General features: G+C 30.7%; 1 protein-coding gene across 1 annotated transcript in view; it reads left to right on the top strand.

Annotated features, from left to right (window-relative positions):
• Positions 1-2,101: 2,101 nt before the first annotated feature.
• Positions 2,102-8,183, top strand: part of LOC129245535 (phospholipase ABHD3-like) — a 29,543-nt gene continuing 23,461 nt past the window's right edge. The window contains exon 1 of the mRNA XM_054883742.1: positions 2,102-2,185. The gene's annotated coding sequence lies outside the window, so the exon portion shown is untranslated. The remainder of the gene's footprint in view (positions 2,186-8,183) is intronic.

Below are 8,183 nucleotides of genomic sequence, written 5' to 3'. Positions count from 1 at the left end.
AAGCAGAAATAAAAAGTTAGATTACGTTAATATAAACAAGAAATATATTAGAAGTGGTATCGCATATTAGCTCGCAGTGAATTTGCTAGAATCAGATGTTCTGCTGACGTAATTATAGAGTTTTGCTAAAGTTTTTTTCTTCAGATTCCCTTAATTTGGTTCCCGCGAATTTGACTTTCTTGCTTGCATTAACTTAACCTAACTGAACTCAACTTGATTACACGTAATTCTGTTTTTACACGAGAGATTATAGATACGTTCCGAAAAAATTCGTGTAGCAAAAAAAAAAAAAATAAAAAAATAGTGTAAAAAGAGAATTAGGTGAAAACAATTAAAAAAAAATTGTTTAAAGTTGAATTAAGAAATTATTTCGTGCTTACACATTTTAATTCATTAAATATATTATAAGAAATAAACTATTAAACGGCGAGAGCAAAATTTACTGGGTCTCAGAGACTTTTCCTGAGTCTAATTCAAACGCTTCGTACATGCGTCGATAAATATCACTCTATTTTATGAATTTTTCTTGAATCTCATAGAGCAATGAGATTCAAGAAAAATTCATAAAATATTGAAAATCGTGTTAAAACAAAACAATTCGTTCAAAATAAGATTTGTTTCTTTTTAACTCGTGTTAAGGGGTTACATACGTCCAGCAGCGCCAAAAATGCGCTAAAAGAAAAACTGTTTCTAGAAGGGATAACAATAGAAATAAATACCATATAACAAAATTTAATACAATGTTTATTAATTCTTAAACTTTATAAAAAAAATGTATTTTAATTTTTCTTTACAAAAATTAGTATATAAAAAATCACGTAACCTAAAGTACAATGAAAAAAAAGTTGCTCCACGGTTTGCAACATCTCTTCTTGAAATGTTGATGGATCAGTAAAAACTAAAAAAAAAAATTAAAAAAAAAACAGACTATAGAGAAAACACATTCGAATATTTTAAAAACTGTCTGAGTTATCATGCAGACCGTGCCGGAAAGAGTAGTTTCGAGAAAAACGAGCTTAAACTTTCAAGTGCATTTCGCTGGAGGTCGTCGGGCAGTGACATTTCCTATAATAACTTTGTTGTATCTATGGGGAATTTTTACAATCGACTTCCACAGACGAATAAAACTATAAAGAATAATAATCTAATAATAAATATGTAAAAAAAATAGATATTTTGAAAATTCTGGACGCATGTAACCCCTTAAATCCAATTCGTGTAAAAAAAATTCATGTAAAACGAGAATTAGGTGTACTTACTAATTTTTGTTTGCAAGTTTTTCTAATAAAAATCTGTAAAAAATGGATTTTTTGAGAATTCTGGACGTATGTAACCCCTTAAATCAAATTCGTGTAAAAAAATTCGTGTAAAACAAGAATTAGGTGTACTTACTAATTTTTGTTTACAAGTTTTTCTAATAAAAATCTGTAAAAAATGGATATTTTAAAAATTCTGGACGTATGTAACCCCTTAAATCCAATTCGTGTAAAAAAAATTCATGTAAAACGAGAATTAGGTGTACTTACTAATTTTTGTTTACAATATTTTTCTAATAAAAATCTGTAAAAAATGGATTTTTTGAGAATTCTGGACGTATGTAACCCCTTAAATCAAATTCGTGTAAAAAAAATTCATGTAAAACGAGAATTAGGTGTACTTACTAATTTTTGTTTACAAGTTTTTCTAATAAAAATCTGTAAAAAATGGATTTTTTGATAATTCTGGACGTATGTAACCCCTTAAATCAAATTCGTGTAAAAAAATTCATGTAAAACGAGAATTAGGTGTACTTACTAATTTTTGTTTACAATTTTTTTCTAATAATAATCTGTAAAAAATGGATTTTTTGAAAATTCTGGACGCATGTAACCCCTTAAATCAAATTCGTGTAAAAAAAATTCATGTAAAACGAGAATTAGGTGTACTTACTAATTTTTTTTTACAATATTTTTCTAATTTGGCACCCTTTTGATTAACTCTCTCTCGCGCATTTCATCTACAATTACGTCACATCAAAGTTACGCTCACTTTTACGTTTCACTCGGCTCAATCTTGCATTCTATTCGTATCATTCTTGGTGAATCAGTAGTGCTGCGGCACTTATTGGGTTCGAAGTGCTTCACGGCAAGTGGAGGAGGCTATTGGCGAAAAGTTTAGTGCATTTTAAATTTCAAAGTGAACTAAGGTGAATTATAGAGAGCAAACAGAGAGGAAAAAACATAACAAAAAGTTTATACAAATTCTTTAGAAATGTATATTACAAAAATATATTTTTATTAAATAAAACTTAAGCAATCAACCAAATTATTTTATTTACTTTCATAACTCAAAATGTTGACAAGCCTTAAACAATCTTATATACGAGATTATACAACTGCTTCTGCTTTAAAACATATTTTAAACGTGTGTTGGTAAAAATCTGCGCGAGTAAATAAGTTAAAGAATAAAGTGAGGGTGATAGTTTAAATCCAAATTTAAAGGCACTAAGTTTACTTTTGAATCCAATTGATTTAAAAATCAACTTTCCTAATCACTAGCAATCAAGAAAAAGTCTTTCGGTAATTTAGTAATTCATCAGCATTAACAAATCTGTCTGTCTGTTTGTTATTAAAATAGTACTCGTGCTTAGCACTGTATGTATGTATGTATGTATGCCTATGCACGTGTATGCATGTCAAAGTGAGTATTTACACACAAAGTTCGTTATCGATTTTTTTTAATGGTGACCAATGCCATTATTGACAATTAAGTACCTCTGTACTGTTGTAATGGTCACCGTAGCCGAATCTTTGTGCGTGTCTATTATTCGGTAGAGACCTGGTTCGAAAGCCATTGTAAGCATGGCAAACCAAATGATTGAAAAAGTTCTCCTAATAACTAGGCCGGCAAAAGCAAACCTCCATGAAAAACCATGTTTTCCATATGTGCCCATAATTATGAAAGTGGTCTAAGTCATATATTTTTTGTTTCGAGATATTTAATGAATTGCGCTTGGACAAGTTAAAAAATATTTTTATATTATGCGACATTATAATTTATAATTTTCTTAGTCTTGATTAATGGAAATTTATTATCAATATTAAATTTTGTATGAATTTCATACGAAAATGCTGTTTTTAAAGCTCTAATTAACTTAGACCATTTTCAAAATTAATTAAATATCCTATAAATGACTTAATGCAATAAAGAACTATGAGTTTTATTTGAAACAGTAACTTTAATGAAATAATTAATGAAAATTTACTAATTGATTTGAAAAAGTAAACCATTTTATAATTTTTTCTAAAATGGATAAAAAGACGTTGTCTGTAAAGTCGGTTTACTGACGATAGTTTAACGTGATAACGTCATAAGAAAATACTGATTGAATGGTTGCATTTTTCAAAAGAAAATTTTAATTTTATTTGTTTGATAGATATTTTGTATGGATATAGAGAATGAGTTAACATTAACATAACATAATATACTTTAACATAACATAACATAACATAACATAACATAACATAACATAACATAACATAACATAACATAACATAACATAACATAACATAACATAACATAACATAACATAACATAACATAACATAACATAACATAACATAACATAACATAACATAACATAACATAACATAACATAACATAACATAACATAACATAACATAACATAACATAACATAACATAACATAACATAACATAACATAACATAACATATCATAATATAACATAACATGCTGTTCAAGCAAGGTAACGACGCATTTTTTGGTGCGTGCAGCCGGCTACATAGAATTATAAGATGTTATCACGTCAAAAAATAATAATAACATTAAAACAACAGGTATTATTAACAAACTTGGTTTTATTTTAAATTCTTCAAGTAAATCAAATTAATAGTAATCAATAAGAAGGCATATGCAAATACAAATACGTGAATTTATATATGTACATATGCGCATATACATACACATATACGCTCACTTAAGTAGGAGAGAGCAAGATGTCGAACGTTGCCGTTCGTTTGCTTTGTTTGCTTTGTCGTTCGTTCCGCGCTTTCGCTTACAGTTCATTCAAGGTAACGGCAATGAGCAAGGTAACGACATATGAGCAAGGTAACGGCAATGAGCAAGGTAGCGACACATTTTTTCGTGCGTGCAGCCTGTTAAATCGAATTATAAGACGTTATCACGTCAAAATGAATAAAATGATATAAATGGTATACCCCGTATGGTAGTAAACATCTAAATATCTTTATATTTTCCTTCGGCTTCTGGTCTAGGGGTGGTGTATAATGAAAGTAATTTAATATTTTCGTATATTTTTGGTCCTCCTCTTTTAGGTGAAAGATCCAAAACGTCGAGTTTAGAATCATCTAAAGAAGTTTTGTAGAGGTTCATTTTTCAAGAAACGCATCCATTGAATTTTCAGCCAAGAGACAGATTCGCTCGCAGTATTTTTTACTATTTTTGTTTGTGGTTCGTCTAGTGACTTCATCGAAATAAAATCCGAAAATGGTTTTTTCCTTCTACACTTTTCTATCAATTCATAAAAATGCTTATATAAGTAAGTTGATTTTTTTCTTTTCACTTCTATCAAACCGAAATCATGGTCATTCGGTAGAAAGGAATATCCCGATACTAAAAATTTGTGGTTGACTGAGCAATTTTCGTCCATGTTAATGCTACTTTAATGTTACGATTTTGTCCTGAACACGCACCACTGTAAGCTATTACGTGTTTTTGAGTAGTTATAATATCCTCCATATGCGCTAAAATGCACGATGCTACTTCTTGTGCACCTCTTGATGCTGTTTCATCCCATACATACATCTTGATATTGGCATTATGGAAATTATGGAAGTCCAAGTTATAAACGTACATATTTTGCTTACAATAGGCTAAAAAAAAAGACACTTTAGGGTATGGAAGTGATTTTTGTAAATCAAACGAGAATCCATAGTATTCGCTGGAATTTTCTTTCTGCATTTTTCTGGCGCCCTGCAAGACCGTTCTTAGCTCTTTCGGCATTTTGTAAATGTACATCATGACTTTCTCTAATTTCTCTTCCACATTATTGCATGCTTGGATTTTTCCATTCAGTAAATATAAATTATATGTAATTCCTTCAATTTTTTTACTTAGACCACTTTCATAATTATGGTCACATATAACGAATGCTCGATATTTTTCTTACATAGAAGAAAACACCCAACACCGTCAGCAAAAAAAAAGATGTCAAAAGCCGACGCAATTTTCGAGCCAATTGAAGCTTGCTTTTTATTATGCCAAAATTTAATAGGCTTTAAATTTGCTTAATCGAAATTTGTCTCAAAATTCTGACAAAAAAGTTTAAAATTGACAGAATTTTGTTTTTGTTAATTTGCACAAATCTGGAAACCTGAACCATATATTTTATGAAGAATAGCTGTATTTTCATAAAAAGGTTGTTAAATGTGATTGAGAAACAAATAAATTGTCAAAACTTATCAAAATGTCCCTATGTTATAGTTATTTAATGTAGTGTATAATTAATAAACACATTAGGGTGCTCCTTATTACACAAAGTATTTTTTTTGTTGGTTCAATCTATTTTACAACATCGCTCTCAGTCTCGTCTTTATGGTAGAAGTTTTGCAATCGACTTTAAACTAACTTTTCGATGGCCTAGATCGTGAAGTTCTATGATAAGATATGACTTATACTCGAATATGTATTACTTAGGGCCAGTTTTTCGGCGTAAGTTTAATGCTGCTTTCGAGCTAAACTAAGTTTAAACGCTCAATTTAGCGAGGTTGAGCTCCGATTAGAAATTCAACACAGTTAACATAAACTACCGCTGAAAAACTTTACCTTTTCTGGCTTATACAAACATCATTCAACGTTTGTATTTTCATCATGGGAAATTTCACGAGCGAGTAAATGTTTTGAAATTAAAAAAAAGAGGTTGTCTGTAAAGTCGGTTTACTGACGATAGTTTAACGTGATAACGTCATAAGAAAATACTGATTGAATGGTTGCATTTTTCAAAAGAAAATTTTAATTTTATTTGTTTGATAGATATTTTGTATGGATATAGAGAATGAGGTAACATTAACATAACATAATATACTTTAACATAACATAACATAACATAACATAACATAACATAACATAACATAACATAACATATCATAACATAACATAACATGCTGTTCAAGCAAGGTAACGACGCATTTTTTGGTGCGTGCAGCCGGCTACATAGAATTATAAGACGTTATCACGTCAAAAAATAATAATAACATTAAAACAACAGGTATTATTAACAAACTTGGTTTTATTTTAAATTCTTCAAGTAAATCAAATTAATAATAATCAATAAGAAAGCATATGCAAATACAAATACGTGAATTTATATATGTACATATGCGCATATACATACATATATACGCTCACTTAAGTAGGAGAGAACAAGATGTCGAACGTTGCCGTTCGTTTGCTTTGTTTGCTTTGTCGTTCGTTCCGCGCTTTCGCTTGCAGTTCATTCAAGGTAACGACAATGAGCAAGGTAACGGCAAATGAGCAAGGTAACGACAAATGAGCAAGGTAACGGCAAATGAGCAAGGTAACGACACATTTTTTCGTGCGCGCAGCCGGCTAAATCGAATTATAAGACGTTATCACGTCAAAACATCAAGACGCACAACACAAATAGGAGGAGGAGCTCGGCCAAACACTTAAGGCGTCTGGCCACCCTGGCGGACCAAAAAATGCACTTTTTTTTTTTTAATTAATAAATTCGAAGCTATGGGCCGGAATATTTTTATTTTTTAACTCAATATCATACAGGGTTTCAAGAATAACATTGTGAACTTTTATTTGAAAATATTAAAAAATGGCGCCGTGATGTTGGTTGCCGCGGAGGTCCTCCACACGATACGCGCGGTCCTTGTCCCACCTGGTCCTCGGTTATGGTACATCTGAAAAAAAAAAAAAAAATTCCGGTTATTCTGAAGTAGTGTGACTACAATGTAGCGTAGCCTTTTTTTTCGACGATTAGAAAAATTATGGTGAGCCGAAAAAAAAAATTTTAATTTTTTACCGACATTTTTCAAACAAAAACATTAATAAAAAAAAAACTAATCAAGTTATCAAAAAACTTCTACGTAACATTGTAGATAATGTATCTAAGAATATTCAGTAAAAATTTGAAAGCAATCAGAAGGATAGTTTCCGAGATCTCGAAGGTACCAGGTCAAAAAATGTAGTTTCGAGATAATCGCAAAAGAAAGTAACCATTTTTTAATATTTTCAAATAAAAGTTCACAATGTTATTCTTGAAACCCTGTATGATATTGAGTTAAAAAATAAAAATATTCCGGCCCATAGCTTCGAATTTATTAATTAAAAAAAAAAGTGCATTTTTTGGTCCGCCAGGGTGGCCAGACGCCTTAAGCTTACCTATGTATATAGGCATGCGTAGTTTTCTAGCATACAATACTTCACACAATCAATACATAGTAATGAAGTTTGCTTGATGTTTGATTGTTTGCTGTATACTGTGATAATTCAAATTTAATGACTAATCAATGGTATTTGTATTAATGCAATTTATGAAAGTAAAGCTACCGTGGTGGCAGAACGCAGAAGGTTAAGACTAGAAAATTAACATCTCAGCCTAGATATGTACAGACTGGTGTTCCGCAAGAGTCTATCCTTGGTGCATTTCTATTTAGTCTTTTTTGTCAATGATGTTTTTACCGTTTGCCAGTATGTGAATGTCCATGCGTATGCTGAAGAGATACAATTGTACTTGTCCAGTCGTATTGCTCTCGTTGAAGATTTATGTTTCAAAATAAACTGTGATTTGTCTGCTATTTCTGTATGGGATAATGACAACTCTTTATGTCTGAACGCGTCAAAGTCATATGTCTTACCTATATGTAAAAGTGTTGTGCATGTTGATAATATCCCTAAATTGTGGATAGATACTAGTTCCCTTATCGTTATAGATAAGGTAAACAATTTGGGGTTTATTCTTAACACAAAACTTACCTGTGCTGACCATATAAATAGGGTTGTGGGGAATATTTATGCTAGATTGCGTAAGCTGCCGTTTTTTTCACATTTTCGATTTTTTGAGTTAGTTTGAAAGTAGGACTTTAAATGTAGGTAACACCCAGAGAATGATAGAAATAAGACTGAGAGTGCGTG

Source organism: Anastrepha obliqua, chromosome 4 (genome assembly GCF_027943255.1).
Source record: "Anastrepha obliqua isolate idAnaObli1 chromosome 4, idAnaObli1_1.0, whole genome shotgun sequence".
Lineage (NCBI taxonomy): Eukaryota > Metazoa > Arthropoda > Insecta > Diptera > Tephritidae > Anastrepha > Anastrepha obliqua.
This window is presented reverse-complemented; position numbering and strand designations above follow the sequence as displayed.